Source organism: Ornithodoros turicata, chromosome 1, assembly GCF_037126465.1.
Source record: "Ornithodoros turicata isolate Travis chromosome 1, ASM3712646v1, whole genome shotgun sequence".
Classification (NCBI taxonomy): domain Eukaryota; kingdom Metazoa; phylum Arthropoda; class Arachnida; order Ixodida; family Argasidae; genus Ornithodoros; species Ornithodoros turicata.
Window position 1 is genome coordinate 218,599,399 of NC_088201.1, and position 21,741 is coordinate 218,621,139.

The 21,741-nt window shown below is 45.3% G+C and overlaps 1 long non-coding RNA gene across 1 annotated transcript; it reads left to right on the forward strand.

Annotated features, from left to right (window-relative positions):
• Positions 1-9,581: 9,581 nt before the first annotated feature.
• Positions 9,582-19,870, forward strand: LOC135376679 (uncharacterized). The gene is made up of 3 exons (XR_010417802.1): positions 9,582-9,715; positions 19,569-19,749; positions 19,823-19,870. It is a non-coding gene; the product is annotated as an uncharacterized LOC135376679 (long non-coding RNA).
• Positions 19,871-21,741: the final 1,871 nt, after the last annotated feature.

A 21,741-nucleotide genomic window follows, 5' to 3' on the forward strand; every position in this document is an offset into this window, starting at 1 on the left:
AGCGCCCGAGGGGTAAACCACCACGAGGTTTTGCTCTCTGGCGTATCGGACAAGTACGAACATACTTAGTTACGTCCTGCCTCATTCCTGGCCATGTCGCAACACGACATAACTTTTCATAAGTTTTCCTGCCACTGCTGTGACCTGCCAAGGCCGAGTCATGAAAGTAACGTATGAAAGACTTACGCAGCTTCCGTGGCACTACGACTCTGAATGGGGATGTACCGTCATCGTCATCCGCCTGGGGTATGTACCTGAACAGGATGCCATCCTCGCCCAGCAGATAGGAGTCGTGCCGTCCGTCAGACGTTCCGGTGTCTGCCGAGACCTGCTCAGCTAACCATTGAGACACCCGCTGACAAAGGCCGTCCGCTCTCTGAGCGACTAGGAGCTGCTCTCTGCTCACGACCGTGCCCCAGGACGAGGATCCGTCCCGTGCCACTTGTGCTGCTGCCAGGAGTTGAGAAAGCGCCTCGGTGCCTACCTCTTCCCCCTCCGGTAGAGGCTACCACGTTCGTGGAGCCCCGCCTGTGCTCCACGTTGAAGGAGTAGCCTTGTAGCTTCAGGGCCCACATGGCAAGACGTCCAGCTGGGTTGTGGAGCCGCTGCAGCCATGAGAGTGCCTGGTGGTCAGTCTGGACGGTGAAAGTGCTGCCATCCAGGTAGAGATCAAACTTCCTGAGAGCGAAGATGATCGCCAGGCACTCCTTTTCCGTGACGGAATAGTTCCGTTCTGCCGGATTCAGCGTGCGACTTGCAAAAGCCACTGGACAGAGAATAGCGTCATGTTCCTGCAAGAGAACTGCGCCTACACCATAATCGCTAGCATCTGTTTGCACAACAAACGGTTTATTTAGGTCGGGCAAATATAGCCTGGCCGTATTAGCGATTGCATGAGATAGAGCTCGGAAGGATTGTTCCTGCTGTTCTCCCCAATGCCAGCGTGTGTCTTTGCGCAACAACTGGTTAAGCGGCTGCGCTAACTGAGCACAATTAGGAATGAATTGCCGGTAAAAACCAACCATACCTAGAAAACGCTGCAAGGCTTTTACGTTACCGGGAACCGGAAACTCCATGATTGCCTTTAACTTGTCATGGCTAGGACTGATGGTGCCTCCGTCCACCATGAAGCCGAGAAGGCTGATCCTAGGCGATGCCAGCTGTACCTTGCGGGGGTTAATGGTTAGCTCCGCCTGTTTCATCCTTGCAAGGACGATTGACAGGTGTTCCAAGTGTTCCTGAAAATTTCTGGAAAACACTACGGCATCACGCACACGGGCGCGTGTGGTTCGCGTGACTTAGGTTGGACGAGGCTGTGCGGTTGGGATCACGCCTGTGTGACTAATAAGGTATGAGATAAACCTTTGTTGTTTGAACCTTTTGCTTGCTGTGTCTTCCTTGGTGACGGAACGGACGGGCTGGCGCCCCGAGGTTGTGGAAACACAGGTTCCCACAAGGTACATCAGCTATAAGGTTCACAATTCATAAGGTACTATGTATATATATATACAGTCAGCCCTCGATTTATGAACACCCTCGGTTCCCTGAAAAATCGTTCATAAATCGAAGGATTCATAAATCGAAAATTCAGTTAACTGAGTTCTATCGAGCAAATGCAACAGTATTTCCGATCATGAAAGAACTGATGTTCTGAGGCTGGAACAACATAGAAGGGACAAATACATACAAAGCCTCAATTTGCCTAAGAAATTAACGATGAAAGATGAAAGTCACTGAAAAGGTTAGCCAGCAGTAGGGATCGAACCCACATGTTAGCTTAGCTCAATTGGTAGAGCCCTGGACCGGCAATCCAGAAGATGTGGGTTCGATTCCTACAGCTGGCTAACCTTTTCAGTGACTTTCATCTTTCATCGTTAATTTCTTAGGCAAATTGAGGCTTTGTATGTATTTGTCCCTTCTATGTTGTTCCAACCTCAGAACATCAGTTCTTTCATGTTCAACAGTTGCCGCCTGCGTTGATCCCGTCGTATGAATGTGTGTATGAGTGAGCAAAAATGTAAGAGTGAAAGGGGGATGAGTGAGAGAGAGTGGCTGGTTTGTCCCTTCAGATGACGCACCTTGGAAGTCGCTGAAAAGGCGTGTTCAGCTTAGCTCAATCGGTAGAGCCCTGGACCGGCAATCCAGAAGCTGTGGGTTCGATCCCTACAGCTGGCTAACCTTTTCAGTGACTTTCACCTTTCATCACTATTTCCGAGTTGGGATTGTGTTTATAATGCCATATATTGTGTAATTTTGCTTTTGACCATGCCTTCTGCTGTATCAATCTCACAAAGAACAGACGTTAGCGCATTCACACTCTGTATACTATGCAATACTAGATTGTTTAATTTTGCTTTGGACCATGACTTCCGCTGTGTCAATCTCAGAAATAAGAGATGTCACCACATTCGCACTGGACTGGTCTGGGATTTCCTCCGGGATTTATTAATCCGTTTATTAATCTCCGCGTGATAGCGACCACCTTATTCATCAACTGAGGTCAGGAACAATTGGTCGCACCTTGTGCGACCCCGGAAAACCCGTTTGTTGTTCGGATTTCGAGGGGCTAAGAACCGAGGGTGCAATACCTGGAGAACGTTTTGTCCGTTCAGGCGTCATTCATAAGACAACGGAATAATCCCTTTGAAGGTTTCCGTTGACCTCGGAACGATCCGTTCATAAACTGAAGGCAAAAACGCTGGGCAACTCCTAGTTGGTTCCCAGAAATTTCGTTCATTATTCGAATATCGAGGTTCATAAAACGAGGGAAAAATTAATGGAAAAAGTTTGGTTGCCCGTGCTCGTGTTCATAAAACGAGGGAATTCATAAATCGAAGGTTCATAAATCGAGGGTTGACTGTATATATATAAGGTATCCCTTTTATCAGGTACGTAGTTTAAATGTACAGGGAATATCCGGTACACGCCCCATGAGGTACGCCAAATATCAGGCACATGTCTTAGAAGGTATGTGAAATATGAGGTTCGCGCTCTATCAGGTACGCCTCGTATGAGGTACTCTGCTTATAAGCTTCGCTAGATATCAGGTACGAGGGGTATCCTTAATATATAGGGTACGATTATGCCATAATTATAGGTTACGTAATTTTACCGGTTTTCTCTATACCCGTGCTGGGAACATGCATTGCCGATTGTATACATGCAAACGTGGAAGTCACAGGAACATACACATTTGTTGCGTAGAATATTTTATTGGATTACGGCGTCTTTAGCTTCTTCAGCAACTTACATAAGCAAGGTTTGATATATGATTTTAAAAAGTGCTAGTCACTTAGATCTGCAACAGTCCCAGGAGTTGACCAAATAGCCTGTACTTCGGACTGTGGGTCTGGAAGACAAATGGGGAAGGTCAAACACTATGTCAACTATTGTTGCACAGGTCACAGGTTACATTTGTTTCGTACTTTCCGAAAACTATTAATCGACGATTGCGTACCATGTAGATGTATCTCGCTGTATAGCGTCTGATAGCTTAAAGCATATAAACGTTTTGCAAGACAACAAGGAGCATAAATTATAATCTCTGACTGACACATACCTGCGACTGATACTTGATCTTCAATAGTAGTTGAAACTGTGTGACCTGCATTGCCTTCGAAATTCGGTAGTGGACCAGCTAGCGGGAGAGATGAGAATTAGAATAAAAGTGATGTGAAGTTGCCATCGTTATACTATATAGCCAGCCGGAGTCGATTACCACACGAGGATAGCAGATGTGGTAGTACATTTTTTACCCCTCATTTTCTATACTTGCCCCTACCTTGTGCAGGCATTACTGCTGCGTACGGTGAATATCCAATTTGTTTAGGCAGTGAACAAGGCTGGCTGGCGCCTAGGATTAGACAGGTACCACTTTAGTGCAATTTCAAATTGATTAAGAAAGGTGGCGTTATTATAAAATGTTTCTATGAATGAATATTTCTCTTTATGTTGGGATAACTTAAGTCTTGCTGATCAAAACAGAGTGAGAAAGTACAAAAAGTGGATAGATGGAGCGAACCACTGAGACCACGACACAATCACAGGAAGTGACTAGAAATTTTTACGCACCAGAGCAATGGCCCCCGCAATCACTCGAAAATGACTGCCACAATCCTTAACGTGGGGCTGGTTGTTGTTCATTGTAGTGCCCATGAACCGGGGGTGTAACAAGCCCTGCATAATAGTTTGAAACGGGCATAATTAGTTCCCTACTGTCAAACCATGAAACTGTATCAGCATTGTATTTACATTTGCCGTGGTAGTTTGTCAGTTGGCCATGCACCGTGACACGAGCTGGTACAATGCATTGGCCCCCCAAACACTACAAAACGTGAAATCTTCCATAGACGGCTTTAACTAACATCGTGAAAAGGTGAAGCCATTTGTGAGGTATTGGTTACCGCCATCACGATGAATATGGATAAACGGGCCTGTACAGAGCAACAATCACGTATCACAGCCCTATATTTCACAATGAAATGTAATCAGTGCTGGTAACAGTCAAAAAGCAAATGCTTACGGTAATCAGGTGGACCCTGGTCCATACTGCAAGGCCCAAGTAAGTCAATCGCGTTCCGTGATAGCCTCGTTCGTCTCGGCCACGACATGTGCACAAACTTCTGGAGAAGACTGGCGCTAAGGGAGACTGGCGCGTCCTCCTAGTTGACTTTGACCCACATGGGCCACCGGAGTTGCGGGAACCACACTGAATATAAGTCGCTATCCTCCCGTGGACGGGGGCGAACCGGTTTCCTGTACCAGAGTCATTGTCAGAAAATTTGGACAGTATGCTGGGAATATTCGCCTGAAGGCCGTCGTTTTAGAAGCAAAAATAGAAAAAAAGAGATATCGTGCACAGTGTTCACGATGTCCGGCTGGTACCTTAACACGTGCAAGAAAGTATTTTTTTCCGATGAACTTGAAACACTGTCATCATCGGTGTGTCCCAGCCGAGAACAATTACTGCTGACTACGTCGAAATGGCACAGAAAAACTTTTGTCTCCGGGCATAGTTACTGCTAAAATGATTCACGCGACTCACGCGTTGTTTAAAATCACGGCTCGGTCTTTAAATCCACAACACACTCGGGTTTGTTATTTTGCCAATTTCTCGGAATTACCCATTATGCCGTAAGGCGAGATAACTGCCTCAGCGGTTACTGCTGATTATCGGGGCGTGGAATGTTCGAGTCCCAGAGGAACAGTCCCGGAGAAATTGGTCCTGGAAAAAATGAGGCGCGAGGTTATGGTCCCGGAAAAACTGTCCCAACAAGCGAGGATGAAGAAAAATGGCCCTCCGACTATCTTCGCAGCGTGGATTTTCTCATTATTTATATTTAAGGGTTTATTTTGCAAGATTGGTCTGTAAGAGATTCATTTCTGAAAGTTTTATTTTTACATGATTTATTTCGGCCTCAGCCCCTTCGCCGATTCTGGCTTACAGTAGTATGGGATCAGCTCAAGAAGCCGGCATGTCACATCTTCGTCTGGACGCCATTAATTAGCAATTAGAGCTAATTGGGACCCCCCACATTAATCAGGACCCTCCAGAGAGTCATTACACTAATTGGGGACCATCTAAGACACGTCCAGACGAAGATGTGAGTTGCCGGCTACTTGAGCTGATAAAAATAAAAAAAATAGGTAGAAAATAAAATGAAAAGATAGAAATAGAGTGGAGAGAAACAATTTATTCGAAAATCAACGATGCCGCGGCGAAGAAACGGCTCCGGGGTGACCAGTGCTTGTTGACGTCGGGTAGTTCCAGAGATCGACGACAGGTGGCCACTTAGTTGCAAGGCATCACACCAGATGGCGCCACCATCATAGCTCTAGAGGAGAGAGACAGAGAACAAGATACTAGCGGCAGGTAAAAATGACAGCACTGCTAAACAAGTCTAGGCATGCGAGAGAAAAGGTCTAACCGCTACTGCTAAACAGAAAACAGTACACATCGCGGGAAAAAGGCTTACGGGGGGACGATCGCTTAGGCCTAACCACAACACTACGCAGCTAACACTCATGAACTCTCTCCTCTGCCGAGTGGCTTTCTCCTGCTCTACCTGGATGCTGACTGTTTCCCCTCATCTACATTCTGAGTAAAAGCCGTGAAAGGAGAAAAGAACCGCGAAAAATTACACGTATGTGTGCTCCAATAGCTGTAACTGCAAGAAACCGTAGCGCACGCCAATACACTGAGAAAAATACACCTATTTCTGCCACCAGATAATTCTTGCATAATGCCACATACACAGTCGCATTACCCTTGCGTAAAGAAAGCACAGGACAGGGATACACAAATTTCCTTAGGTGAGCAGGGAAAAGGCTTAAGACCTCAGGTCACCACACATCGCCACGCGGCTAGCACAACATGACACCAACAAGATACTAGCAGCGGGAAGAACTGCAACACTGCTAAACAAGTCCAGACATGCCACGAGGACGTCACAAATCAGGAGAAAAAAAGCACACGCATGCACGCAAAGAGGACAACGCATTAAACACACGGAGCGCTCAGGAATAATCGTAGCGTTACCGCACATCGCTACGAAGCTCAACGTCTAACACAAGACGACAACAACAACAAGATATTAACGAAGGGTAAAAATTGCAACACTGAACAAGTCCAGACATGCGACATCGCATACAAAACACTGCTCATCGGGGAAAAGGCCTAAGCCCGCGGCGGATCATCATAGAGCATACACAACTTCATTTTTCTACTTCGCGTAAACTAAACGCGGTCTGCTTGGAAAACGACGTACAAATTTTCTTAAGGAGCAGAGAAATATAGAAATTTCTACTCCGTGCTCAGATACCAGCATTTCTGCTCAAAAACCTGCAAAATTAAGCACTGCTTACGTCGTCAAGATATCGTACACCCAACAAAATCAAACAAACAACCCCACTTCCACTGGTAGAACACTATTCAGCTTTTACGCAGGAGGCTTTCTTCTACATAAAAGTAGAGAAAATAAGAAAAAGAGCAGCGAAATATTACACGCACTTTTGCTTGACTTAAAAAACCTGAAGCATATGCCAATAAACCAAGAAAAAGACACTCATGTCTGCTATATGATAGTGCCACATACACAGACGCATTACCCTTGCGTAAAGAAAGCACAGGACAGGGATACACAAATTTCCTTCAGTGAGCAGGGAAAAGGCTTAAGCCGTACCGCCTAGGAATAATCGGAGAATCACCGCTTATCGCTACGCGGCTAGCACAACATGACAGCAACAAGATATCAGCGAAGGGTAAAAATTGCAGCAAGAAAGACACTACTGAACAAGTCTAGACATGCGACATCGAATGCCAAAACACTGGTGATCGGGGAAAAGGGCTAAGCCTGCGGCGGATCATCATAGAGCATACATAAGTTCATTTCGCGTAAACTAAACGCGGTCTGCTTGGAAAACGACGTACAAAGTTTCTTAGGGAGCAGAGAAATATAGCAATTTCTACTCCGTGCTCAGATACCAGCATTTCTGCTCAAAAACCTGCAAAATTAAGCACTGCTTACTTCATCAAGATATCGAACACCCAACCAAATCAAACAAACAACCCCACTTCCACTGATAGAACACTATTCAGCTTTTACGCAGGAGGCTTTCTTCTACATAAAAGTAGAGAAAATAAGAAAAGAGCAGCGAAAAATTACACGCACTTTTGCTCGCATAGCAATAAGAGAATAAAATAAAATAAAATAAAATATCGACACACACGCTAATAAACTGTGACAAAGACACCCATGTCTGCTATCAGATAATTATTGCATAATGCTAAATACTCATTTGCATTGTCCCTGCGTGAAGAAAGCACAGGGCAGGGATACACAATTTATCTTGAGCGAGCAGGGAAAGTCACTTCTACTCGAACAGCTTAATACCATAAAGTCTGAATTTTTGCAAAGCAAATAAAGCTTGAACAGCGCTACGAACGTGACAGACACATACTAACAAACAAACAAATAAACATACAAACAAACAAACAAACACTTCTATTCATTTCTATTGATAAAGGCGTAAACCACACTACAAGAACAAAGCACGCTGCTTCAGGAAAGCGTATCAAATGCATCGCAACAGGACCGGCTCTCATAAAATAGCCTGCCCAAAACGAAGACTTCACCAGGTTCGCGAGGTAATTCCATTAAAAACGCTCTCGGTCTATCCTACAGATAGCAATGCAAGCGCTGCTTCCCTTATTTTTTAAGCCACTATTCCACGCAATGGTACATAAATGTATCACTCGTGTCACATGAAAAAGCACACACAAAGAACTTACTTGTCAAGTGGGATCCCTGGTTCAGGAAAGCGCGCGCGCACACACAGACACACACTCACATTTTCACAATCACAAACACAACGTCTATTCTCACAACCACATAAATCCATATTATTCCTCAGGTCAATAATTATCCTACCATCGTCAAAAGATGGCTCACTCTTTATGCGATCGCAAAGCGATAGGTCCTTGTTCCGGATGTAATAGGATATCGCCACTCGGCCGACGCGAACCAAAAAAGAGAGAAAGGAATGCGCGTTCGCTATACCTCCACAAAGAAAACGGTGCCGTGCTTCTACGCAGCGCTCATCATACAGGAGTGAATTGTCTTCTTCGTTTTCCTTTTATTTTCTTGCACCCATATATTTTGAAAGAATACTATAGAGCAGAACGGACAAATGTGAACATCATTCGCTACACACTGTAGCTCTCATCATTTTTAAACCAAACCACTTAACATGTGTTCATAGCTCTTCACTAAATAGGTGAGCCGATAATGACTCAAAATGAAATGAAATCAAATAAAATAATCATTCCAGCATCGCTGGCTGCAAGCTTGGGTACCCTGCTTGGGTCTGCTGGCGCTGGAATAAAAGATAAAGTGATAAAAGTGATAAGTGATTTAAGTGATAAAACAGTGCACCTGCTCGGGGAAAGGGATCGCGCGCGTCCAAACCGCGAGGCCCGCGTTGCGCTCGCACGGGGAATCGCGCGCGTCGCGTCCCGAGAACGGCTCCGCGCGCGGCTCGCGTGGGGCGCGGTTCGGGAGCACTGTTTTATCACTTAAACAGCAGCAGAGCTCACCATTGTAGTACCCTCGCGATAAATCTTTTATTCCAGCGCCAGCAGACCCAAGCAGGGTACCCAAGCTTGCAGCCAGCGATGCTGGAATGATTATTTTATTTGATTTCATTTCATTTTGAGTCATTATCGGCTCACCTATTTAGTGAAGACCTATGAACACATGTTAAGTGGTTTGGTTTAAAAATGATGAGAGCTACAGTGTGTAGCGAATGATGTTCACATTTGTCCGTTCTGCTCTATAGTATTCTTGCAAAATATATGGGTGCAAGAAAATAAAAGGAAAACGAAGAAGACAATTCACTCCTGTATGATGAGCGCTGCGTAGAAGCACGGCACCGTTTTCTTTGTGGAGGTATAGCGAACGCGCATTCCTTTCTTTCTTTTTTGGTTCGCGTCGGCCGAGTGGCGATATCCTATTACATCCGGAACGAGGACCTATCGCTTTGCGATCGCATACAAGAGTGAGCCATCTTTTGACGATGGTAGGATAATTATTGACCTGAGGAATAATATGGATTGATGTGGTTGTGAGAATAGACGTTGTGTTTGTGATTGTGAAAATGTGAGTGTGTGTCTGTGTGTGCGCGCGCGCTTTCCTGAACCAGGGATCCCACTTGACAAGTAAGTTCTTTGTGTGTGCTTTTTCATGTGACACGAGTGATACATTTATGTACCATTGCGTGGAATAGTGGCTTAAAAAATAAGGGAAGCAGCGCTTGCATTGCTATCTGTAGGATAGACCGAGAGCGTTTTTAATGGAATTACCTCGCGAACCTGGTGAAGTCTTCGTTTTGGGCAGGCTATTTTATGAGAGCCGGTCCTGTTGCGATGCATTTGATACGCTTTCCTGAAGCAGCGTGCTTTGTTCTTGTAGTGTGGTTTACGCCTTTATCAATAGAAATGAATAGAAGTGTTTGTTTGTTTGTTTGTTTGTTTGTATGTTTATTTGTTTGTTTGTTAGTATGTGTCTGTCACGTTCGTAGCGCTGTTCAAGCTTTATTTGCTTTGCAAAAATTCAGACTTTATGGTATTAAGCTGTTCGAGTAGAAGTGACTTTCCCTGCTCGCTTAAGATAAATTGTGTATCCCTGCCCTGTACTTTCTTCACGCAGGGACAATGCAAATTAGTATTTATCATTATGCAATAATTATCTGATAGCAGAAATGGGTGTCTTTGTCACAGTTTATTAGCGTGTGTAAGTCCGTCGAACTCAAACGTCGGGGGGCGCCCGAACTTCGCAGAGACCAGAAAACACACGACCACTTCGTAGCTTTGAAAAGAGACGACTATTTTATTTACAAAAAGAAGGAAGAGACAGAGGCACAAGAAACAGTGACCAGATGCGCCTCTCGGAAGACGTTGCTTTGGGTATCGGGTTACACTGACCCATTCGGGGACGTTCCAGCGAGGGGTGCAGGTGCAGCGCCCCATAAATAACATGAACTGGTTGACAAGCCCCCGTGGCTTACATGAACAGTCAAAAAACACAGTTCGACTGGCATCGTCAACAACATTCTCCGTTACTTTGTTACACGTTGTGATATTCGCCACATTCGGCCATCCTTATAAAATTTCGTCCTCGAAATTTCCATCATAGCAAAAACGTAGAGTTATACATTGCTAAATGAAGAACACTTAAAACACGTAACAGGCTATGATCTTAAACACATGGTGGGTACATTAAACATTGAACAGGTGACATGCTTTCATCGATTAACGTAGCATTTGTAACATAGCATCAAAAATAAAACACTTCAATGTCAATTGAACATACGTGGTAAAATGAAATATATAACACGTTTACGTTTACTCGTACTCCGAGTCTTTGTCGTCATCATCATCTTCATTCCCTGAACACGAACTCCATAGCTTGAGTTGGTCGGCATGCGCCGTAGTGCCATAACGGCGGCCTTTTTGTCCGCTCAGACGAGTGATGCGGTATGTGTCGTTAGGTAGCACTGCTTCGATAACCAAGGGACCATGATACTTTGGTTGGACCTTGGTTGGCTTTCCGCCGCTTACGGGTAGTCTTCGCACTGCGACTATATCGCCAATTTCGTATCTTGGGGCTTTTGATCTTCGTAAGTTGTAGTGTCGAGATTGCTTTTCTTGTTGCTGCTTTATCGTTGTTTTTGCTTCTTCGCGGATGGTTTGTATGCTTTTGCTTGATCCTTCGTCGACATGTAAGTCACGCAAACGACAGTCTTGGTGTCTTGCAGTGAAACCAAGTAACAACTCGAATGGCGTCTTTTGAGTTGTCTTGCTTCGTGTTTGGTTCAGGTTCCGTTGCACTTCATCTAGGTGTTGGTCCCAGTCCTTTTGATCAGGTCGTTCAATCGACATTGCAATCCTTGGTATGAGTGTTCTGTGTATCCTTTCGACTTGTCCGTTTCCTTGAGGTCTTTGAGTCGACACCAGAACGTGCTGGATGCCTTTGCCTTGACAGAATGCTTCGAACTGGCCTGAGGTGAACGCAGTTCCCCTGTCAGTTACAATACGCCTTGGGACGTCGTAGTCATTTATGTATCGTTCCAAGGCTTTTAACACGTTCGAAGTTGAAGTGTTTCGTGATGGGTAGAGTCGTACAAATTTCGTGAAATTGTCAACGATTACAAGGAGTTGTTGGTTCCGGCTTCTGCTTACGGGAAAAGGTCCTAAGTGGTCCAAATGAAGCACTTCAAAAGGCTGTGCGCCTGGAGGAATCGGATTCAGCTTACCAGGCTTTTCCCCGGTTTCACCTTTGTGGATTACACACTCCAAACAGTGTGAAATGTGCCGCTCAACGTATTTCCTTAATCCTGGAAACCAATACCGCCTCTTAATTTTGTCGACGGTTTCTTCGAGATGGCTATGCCCCATGAGGTCATGGTGCTTGATAACCATCGCTTTGCGGTTACTCTTTGGAATGACAAAAAGCCATTTCTTCGCGCCGTCGTTTTCTTCAACCTTGTAGAGCAGTCCATTCTTGAGTGTGAAACCTTTTACTTCCCCTTTTTCTCGCTTTGTCCTGTCTTCGGCTTTCTTTTCCAGAATTTTAATTACTCTGTTAACGTATTCGTCTGCATGCTGTATCGCAATAACATGTTCTTCCTCGGTGACAGAGTACCAGACGTCAAGTCTGTCTTTGAAGTTTTCGTTTTCTGGAACTGAAACTGGAGCTCGACTAAGCGCATCAACATGCTCCATTTTCTTTCCCTCTCGGTGGTGGATGGAGAAGTCAAATTCCTGGATGTAGTCCATCCACCGTGCTATCTGAGGTATCTTCGTCTTCGCGGCATTCATGTAGACTATGGCACGGCAGTCCGTGTATATCGTGAAGTGTATGCCTATCAAATAGATGCGCAGCTTGTCTACTGCCCACATCACTGCCGTTAGTTCGAGTCGCGTCGAATGGTATCGTGTTTCGGCTTCGGTGGTTCTACGGCTGATGCAGAACACCAGATGCATGTTTCCATCATCACCTCTTTGCAGTAACATTCCTGCCAATCCATCCTTTGATGCGTCCGTGTGTAACTCAGTTTCGGCATTACGGTCATAGAGAGCCAAAACGGGAGCTTTTGTTAGCTCTTGCTTCAGTTGAGTGAAGGCTTCTTCTTGTTTCTCACTCCACACGAAGGGCTTTCCTTTCTTCGTCAGCTCCGTTAGAGGAGCTGCTTTGGTAGCATGATACGGAATAAATCGTCGAAAGTAACTAGTAAGGCCCAGAAATCTTCGAATTTCGTGAACATCTTTAGGTCGTGGAAACTCGGCGATTGCTTCGAGCTTAGCTTCACCTGGCTGTATTCCGAAACTTGTGATCTGAAATCCTAGGAAGCTTACTTCGGGCATTAGAAACGCACATTTGCTTAATTTTAAAGTCAATCCTGCTTCTTGTAGAGCTTTCAATACGCTCTCAAGATTGCTTATGGCTTCTTCGAACGTTTTCCCGGGCACTAGGATGTCATCAAGATAACAGACAGCTATGTTGAACCGGAGCTGTCCTAGTACAGTGTTTATCAGCCGTTGGAATACACTAGGAGCGTTGCATAAACCAAATGGCATGTACAAGTACTCGTAGTGGCCATCTGGAGTTATGAATGCAGTTTTCTCAATTGATTCTTCTGCCATGGGTACTTGAAAGTAACCACTCGCTAAATCGAGGGTTGTGAAAAACATGTTGCCGCTTAGGCGATCTAACTGGTCATCGATGATAGGGATGGGAAATCGATCCCTCTTCGTTTGTTGGTTCAACCGTCGGTAATCGACAACCTTGCGATACTCTCCTGTTTTCTTTTTAACTAGAAGACATGGGCTGGCGTATGGCGATACAGAGTCTCTTACTATTCCTGCCTCCTTGAGGTCCCGAACAATGGTTCGCATGTGCTCCCTCTCATCGTGCGTTGCTCTGTACGGTCTGCTGTAGACTGGCTTCGTATCATCAATTTCTTCGATTTTCATTTCAGCCATCTTTGTTTTTCCGAGTTCGTGGATGTCTAGTGCAAAACAATCTCGGTAAGATGTCAATAATGTGATCAGTTGGCTCTTCTGTTCTCGTGTTACTGCCGGTCCGCATTGTACTTCGTGTTCCATGGTGCATCGCGCACCTACGGCATCCTCGACTGTGAGCACTGGAGAAACATCATGGACTTGTTCTATCTCCTGTGCCGTGCTCTCGTCAACGTCGTTGAGCTCGCAAACGTGTGTCGAAACTGGGTCTACTTTCACCGCTCTACCGAATGAAAAGTTCTTCTTTATTGTTATTTCATCGGAGCTTCTGTTTACAATCGGAATTCGCGTATTTCCATCTTGTAGCTCAAGTAGGCATCCGATGTCTTGCTCGTAGAAATTAAGCATAACAGTTCCTGAATCATCGCTGTTTTCGGCCTTAACGTCTATCAACTGCACGGAGTTTGGCGGTACTTTAATAGGGCCTTCGTTCCTCAGAGTATATTTAATGTCACTATCGTCCAGTGTGAAATCCTTAAACGGGCCGTCCTTTCGACTGTCGATTAGTTTCATGCAGTCCTTCGCTTTAATCATAACAACACTGTCAAGATCGAGCAGAGTTCGTCCCACGAGTACATCGTAACAAATCACATCATCGCTCACAACATAGGCTGGGACTTCAGCTGTGATGTCATCGATAGATATCTTAATGACAGTCCTTCCAACTGGCATAGTTTTCTTTTGTGCGAGTCCGTACAGCGCATCCTTCTCGGCGACATCGAAAATTGTCAATCCACATTTCGCTGCTGCGGAAACTGTAATCATGCTTACGGCACTACCTTGATCAATAAATGATGTCACCAATATTTCGTCGTTGATGACGGCTTGTTTTACGTATTTGCTGGGTCCATTGTCGCCGACGCAGAGGGATTCTTTCGTCGCTTTCTCACTTCGCGACTTGCACTCTCGTTTTCCGTGACCATACTTGTTACATGTCGTGCAGTACTTTATCCTCTTCTCTTTGGGGCAGTCCTTAGCTATGTGATTAGCGTATTCGTTACAATTGAAACATTTTTGGTTGCCCTGCGAGTCCTTTGCAGGGGCCCACATTCCTCCTTTACGAATCTGGATTGAATTTTCAGCTGCATTGATACTGACATTCTTCTTGTTTTCGGGCATTGATTTTTGAGTTCCTCTTCCAAGCATGTCATTTCTTTCTTTCTCCAATCGGACGTGACGCTTTAGATCATGCAGTAGCTGTTCTAATGAGTTGTGATGTTTAGGCATAAGCATTTGGTACGCTGACCTGTCGGCAATACCTAGAAGGATCATTTCCTTCGTTTCGTCGTCCTTTAGCTCACAGCGTTTACAGAGATGCATCTTATCCATAAAATAATCAAGCACTGATTCGCCCTTAACTTGAACTCTGTTGCGCATTTCTAAAATGGTACTCAAAATGTTCCCACGTGTCACATTCCCTTGACTTACTGCGATACCACGTTGCTGCAGGTCCCTTTAACTTCGTGTGTACCACGGTTAGCCTCATAGGCTCAGTCCATTGGCACTGGATGGACAGCTGCTTAAATGTCTCTAGCCACTCTTCTGCTTGCTTCTCGTCACCGGCGCCGTCGAACACATGGACCTCCTTGGAGATATCCGGCATGATGCGTGAAGAAGGGGCTTGACCATCGGTCCTCTTCGATGAGATTAAGTCGTAGAACATCTTGTCACGAACTTCGTCACGTTCTTGCATATACTTGATAAGTTTTTCCAGCTCAGTCATCGTTTTTGCTGGAACGTCGTTGCCGTCGTGAGCTTCGATAATCGTTGACGAGCCGTCTTCGTCGCTTAAACCAGATTGCTGCTGGTGTTCGTCGCTGGTCGTAACGTTATCTTCGGTGCCGTTAGTTTTCGATCCCTGAGGGCGTCTTCGTTGCGATCTCGGCATTGTCTACCTTCGGTGCTTACGGCCAGATGAGTCAAAATTGATGAAAATGTTCACCTGCTCATCAGTCCAATCAGTCCTTATCCCACTTCTGATAAAAATGTAAGTCCGTCGAACTCAAACGTCGGGGGGCGCCCGAACTTCGCAGAGACCAGAAAACACACGACCACTTCGTAGCTTTGAAAAGAGACGACTATTTTATTTACAAAAAGAAGGGAGAGACAGAGGCACAAGAAACAGTGACCAGATGCGCCTCTCGGAAGACGTTGCTTTGGGTATCGGGTTACACTGACCCATTCGGGGACGTTCCAGCGTGGGGTGCAGGTGCAGCGCCCCATAAATAACATGAACTGGTTGACAAGCCCCCGTGGCTTACATGAACAGTCAAAAAACACAGTTCGACTGGCATCGTCAACAACATTCTCCGTTACTTTGTTACACGTTGTGATATTCGCCACACGTGTGTGTCGATATTTTATTGTATTTTATTTTTTTCTCTTATTGCTATGCGAGCAAAAGTGCGTGTAATTTTTCGCTGCTCTTTTCTTATTTTCTCTACTTTTATGTAGAAGAAAGCCTCCTGCGTAAAAGCTGAATAGTGTTCTATCAGTGGAAGTGGGGTTGTTTGTTTGATTTGGTTGGGTGTTCGATATCTTGATGAAGTAAGCAGTGCTTAATTTTGCAGATTTTTGAGCAGAAATGCTGGTATCTGAGCACGGAGTAGAAATTGCTATATTTCTCTGCTCCCTAAGAAACTTTGTACGTCGTTTTCCAAGCAGACCGCGTTTAGTTTACGCGAAATGAACTTATGTATGCTCTATGATGATCCGCCGCAGGCTTAGCCCTTTTCCCCGATCACCAGTGTTTTGGCATTCGATGTCGCATGTCTAGACTTGTTCAGTAGTGTCTTTCTTGCTGCCATTTTTACCCTTCGCTGATATCTTGTTGCTGTCATGTTGTGCTAGCCGCGTAGCGATAAGCGGTGATTCTCCGATTATTCCTAGGCGGTACGGCTTAAGCCTTTTCCCTGCTCACTGAAGGAAATTTGTGTATCCCTGTCCTGTGCTTTCTTTACACAAGGGTAATGCGTCTGTGTATGTGGCACTATCATATAGCAGACATGAGTGTCTTTTTCTTGGTTTATTGGCATATGCTTCAGGTTTTTTAAGTCAAGCAAAAGTGCGTGTAATATTTCGCTGCTCTTTTTCTTATTTTCTCTACTTTTATGTAGAAGAAAGCCTCCTGCGTAAAAGCTGAATAGTGTTCTACCAGTGGAAGTGGGGTTGTTTGTTTGATTTTGTTGGGTGTACGATATCTTGACGAAGTAAGCAGTGCTTAATTTTGCAGGTTTTTGAGCAGAAATGCTGGTATCTGAGCACGGAGTAGAAATTTCTATATTTCTCTGCTCCTTAAGAAAATTTGTACGTCGTTTTCCAAGCAGACCGCGTTTAGTTTACGCGAAGTAGAAAAATGAAGTTGTGTATGCTCTATGATGATCCGCCGCGGGCTTAGGCCTTTTCCCCGATGAGCAGTGTTTTGTATGCGATGTCGCATGTCTGGACTTGTTCAGTGTTGCAATTTTTACCCTTCGTTAATATCTTGTTGTTGTTGTCGTCTTGTGTTAGACGTTGAGCTTCGTAGCGATGTGCGGTAACGCTACGATTATTCCTGAGCGCTCCGTGTGTTTAATGCGTTGTCCTCTTTGCGTGCATGCGTGTGCTTTTTTTCTCCTGATTTGTGACGTCCTCGTGGCATGTCTGGACTTGTTTAGCAGTGTTGCAGCTCTTCCCGCTGCTAGTATCTTGTTGGTGTCATGTTGTGCTAGCCGCGTGGCAATGTGTGGTGACCTGAGGTCTTAAGCCTTTTCCCTGCTCACCTAAGGAAATTTGTGTATCCCTGTCCTGTGCTTTCTTTACGCAAGGGTAATGCGACTGTGTATGTGGCATTATGCAATAATTATCTGGTGGCAGAAATAGGTGTATTTTTCTCAGTGTATTGGCGTGCGCTACGGTTTCTTGCAGTTACAGCTATTGGAGCACACATACGTGTAATTTTTCGCGGTTCTTTTCTCCTTTCACGGCTTTTACTCAGAATGTAGATGAGGGGAAACAGTCAGCATCCAGGTAGAGCAGGAGAAAGCCGCTCGGCAGAGGAGAGAGTTCATGAGAATGGAATTTGTTTGTTTTTTGTTATATGTTGAGTGTTAGTATTCGCTTTCCTCGATATGTTGAGGAAGTCAGCCGTTATAGGTATTTGTGCAGAAATGCTGGTATCTGAGTGTGTGGAGTAGAAGTTCCTATAAAGCACCTCTCCTTGTGCATTCCTGAGCTGCTGTGTGCGCGCGCGTGCTTCTTTTTCCTGGATTGCGACGTCATGATGGCATGTTGGGGCTTGTTTAGCAGTGCTGGAATTTTACCCGCCGCTATTATCTTGTTATCTTGTGTTAGCCGCGTAGCGATGTCCAGTGGCTCTGCTATTATTCCTGAGGTCTTAAGCCTTTTCCCTGCTCACCTAAGGAAATTTGTGTATCCCTGTCCTGTGCTTTCTTTGCGACAATGCGTCTGTGTATGTGGCACTATCAGATACCAGACATGAGTGTCTTTTTCTTGGTTTATTGGCATATGCTTCAGGTTTTTTTAAGTCAAGCACAAGTGCGCGCAATTTTTCGCTGCTCTCTTCCTCAGATCACCGATTTTACGAAGAAGACAGTCGCATGGTACAGCTGAGAAGAGGGTTTCTCTGATTGTTTGTTTGATTTTGTTGGGTGTTCGATATGTTGAGGAAGTCAGCTGTTAAAGGTATCCGTGAAGAAATGCTTGCACCTGAGCGCTGGATAGGAATTCCTGAAGCACGGCACCCTCAGTGTAAATTAATTATGTTGGATATGAGTCTGCTTCCCTGCATGACAAGGCTGAAATGGGAAGAGAGAAAAAATTGGAGCGCTTCATTAGTAGCGATCCAAGTAATAGGTCAATTATAGTTTCCATAGAAAGTAGAATTTTAATGGGCTCCTAAAATTATAGTTTAGTTGTAGTTTTTCTAAACTGCAATGCAATAATCATTAATATAGTATAGGAATGCTATCGTGTTCCCGTAAAGGCGTTCTGTCTTGTGCTTTGGAATGCGGGAATAGAACTTTGCTCGCAGCCTTTCCCGCCTTTATGCTCGCAATGCGCGAATGGAACTTTGCCCACCCGGCTTCCGCGCCTTTTTTGCTCGCAGGTGTAGCCTCAGACAACGAATGTATGAGCATAGAAAGGGTCACGTATTACATAAGCCTGGAGGTGATGTTGAGTGGTCTCACTTATTATTTTAAAAGAGCAGTGGTAGTTTACTGTAATTCTAATGACCATGATGAGCCTTTGGGGTGAAAATCGTTAATATGCGGGGTGCTTTTTTGTTGAATTTTAATGAGAGAATCAATGTCATTAAGAGTAGGACAAAGGAAATAATCTTGCGATTCAATAAATAATAGGAGTCTTTGTCGGTGTCTTCTTCAGACAGGATGTGATGACGTCACGCAGTCTGTAGCAATGCATTGACCGTTACTGGAAAAAAGTGTGGCAAAATAGTGTGTGTTGTCCTGGGCAGATTTATGATGAGCACTGTTTTTGAATAAGAAGAAATAGTTTGATGCTGGTTTCCTTCTTTGTTTCTTTTCGCTTTTTCCCCCCTTGTCTGACAAACATGTGCTGACATGCCTGGGCTTGTTCTGACATGCTTTCCTTCTACATGTAGTTTTTTTTCTTTTTGTACAAGGCATATTCTTGACGATAGTGCTGCCTTGAATGGGAGTAGAGCTATTCTTAATAATTTTGCGATTCATTTAGTTCAGAGAGTAACCGCGAGAGGAACAGGTGTGTGACTTTATGTCTTGCTGAACCATTTTTTTTTCCTGTACAGTAAGACTTTGGGAATGAAATGCTACAATCTCCTCTTGTCTATGGTGCTCTTCTGCAATAGTTTCCTATGCAATCGTTATAGAAGAATAAAGGAAATAATCTTGGGATAGTGATTCAATAAATAATAGGTCCCCTGTCTAGAGCGCACGCGTCCTTGAGCCACGCATGTGCATGATGACGTCATACCGTGGCTTCACTGCAGATTGACCAAAGGAGCATTAGTGGAAAAAAACAGGGTAGCCCTGAGACAATAGGATGACGTCACGACCAATGAGAACCGCCAGCAGGGGGCGCAAGGATTCACTTCTCTCTTGGACACTGACGGGTCTCGACACGCAAATTCTGCTCCTGGCGTTGGCCGTCAGTGGAAGAGCGTAGCTTCGGTGGGGTTCAGTCTGCCTCTGATGGGGTGCGGATGTGTGGTTCGTCACTGGTGAATGGTGTTCGACGATGCAGGTGGATTTTGTGACGAGCGGATTTACAATGAGGGAATGCTGTGAACGGGAAAAATGATGGTGAGTGCCTTTTTCACTCTGTTCAAGTGTTTGTTTTCCTCTGTTGCCCAGCAGTCGTACGATTTGTTCTGACGTGTCCTGAGATGCCCCGATATGCATGCTTTCCGTTGTTGACACTTAGTATTTTTTTTCTCTTTTGACAAGGAACATTGTTGTCTTGACGATAGTGCTGCCCTGAGCTCTGCGCTCCTGGTTACCCGTACTCTGTGCTGATTTGTTGAGTGTCTAGTCCTCTTATTTGTCGTTGATGGAGTTACGTGTTAGGATATTTTGTTCTTTTGCAAGTCTGATTTAGTAAGACTTTGGAATTCCTACGATCAGCTTTCATGCATGGTGCTCTTCTGCAATAGTTTCCTATGCAATCGTTATAGAAGAATAAAGGAAATAATCTTGGGATAGTGATTCAATAAATAATAGGTCCCCTGTCTACAGTGTACGCGTCCTTGAGCCACGCAGGTGCATGATGATGTCATACTGTGGCTTCATTGTAGATTGACCAAAGGAGCATTAGTGGAAAAAAAACAGGGTAGCCCTGAGACAATAGGATGACGTCACGACCAATGAGAACGGCCAGCAGGGGGCGCAGGAATGCTCTTCTCTCTTAACCTCACGACCAATGAGAACGGCCAGCAGGGGGCGCAGGAATGCTCTTCACTCTTAGCCTCTCGGAGGTGGTCGCCCCAGAGGGCGCTAGGAGCGCGTATGCGTAGCGGCCGCGGAGCGGCGCCCCAGTCAGTTTCTCTCCGGCTGTCGCGGAAAGCAGACGTGCGCTCCCTGCGCTCGCTCAGTTTCTGGCGGGCTGTCACGGAGAGCAGTCGCATCGGTCTGTGCTCCTGCTGTGGTGAGGTGATTTGTTGTGTAACTAATGCTTTCGCCAACTTTGTTCCCGCTTTGTTTGCGATTTTCGTGCCAGTGCACGTCGGGTGCTGGTTGCTGTTGTCCGGGCATCCCCGCCATTTTCTATCTTCTTCTGCCTTGGGAACGGTTGTAGCGCTGGCGTGATTCTTAATAATTTTGTTGTGAGATTAGTTGAGAAAGTAACCGCTAGGGGATGCAGCTGCGGGGTTTTGTACAGGAGAAAAAAAACATTACGAGTCAGTTTCTGCCTGCCTCTCGGATGGAGCAGTCGCATCGGTCTGCGCTCCTACTGTGGTGAGGTGATTTGTTGTGTAACTAATGCTTTCGCCAACTTTGTTCCCGCTTTGTTTGCGATTTTCGTGCCCGTGCTGGTTGCTGTTGTCCGGGCATTCCCGCCATTTTCTATCATCTTCTGCCTTGGGACCGGGAGTAGCGCTGGCGTGATTCTTAATAATTTTGTTGTGAGATTAGTTGAGAAAGTAACCGCTAGGGGGTGCAGCTGTGGGGCTTTATACAGGAGAAAAAAAACCATTACGAGTCAGTTCTCTGCCTGCCTCTCGGATGGAGCAGTCGCATGGTTCTGCGCTCCTACTGTGGTGAGGTGATTTGTTGTGTAACTAATTGTTTTTTCTTGTTAGCTATTGATGGTTTGCATACTCTTGCTTTCCCAGCCCCTGTATTACAAGTGTTTTTCTCCTTGCATGCCCAGAGCTGTCCTAACTTGCCCAGACATGCCGTGATGACGTCATAGCTGACGTCACAGGATGTCCGGAACTTGTGGTCATAGCTGCAATGCTTTGCAACCTGCCTCTGTGCTCCGTCGCCCGGCGATGGTCAGCGGCCTTTCCGGGCCGCTTCCTTCAAGATGGCGTCGTTGATCTTCAACTAAACTCCTTCTCTCCACTCTATCTCTATCTATTTTTTTTATTTTTTATAACCACGTTTATCCGGAAACACACAGGGTGGTCTGGACACTAGTTAGACGCTCCCCAATTAGTGTGA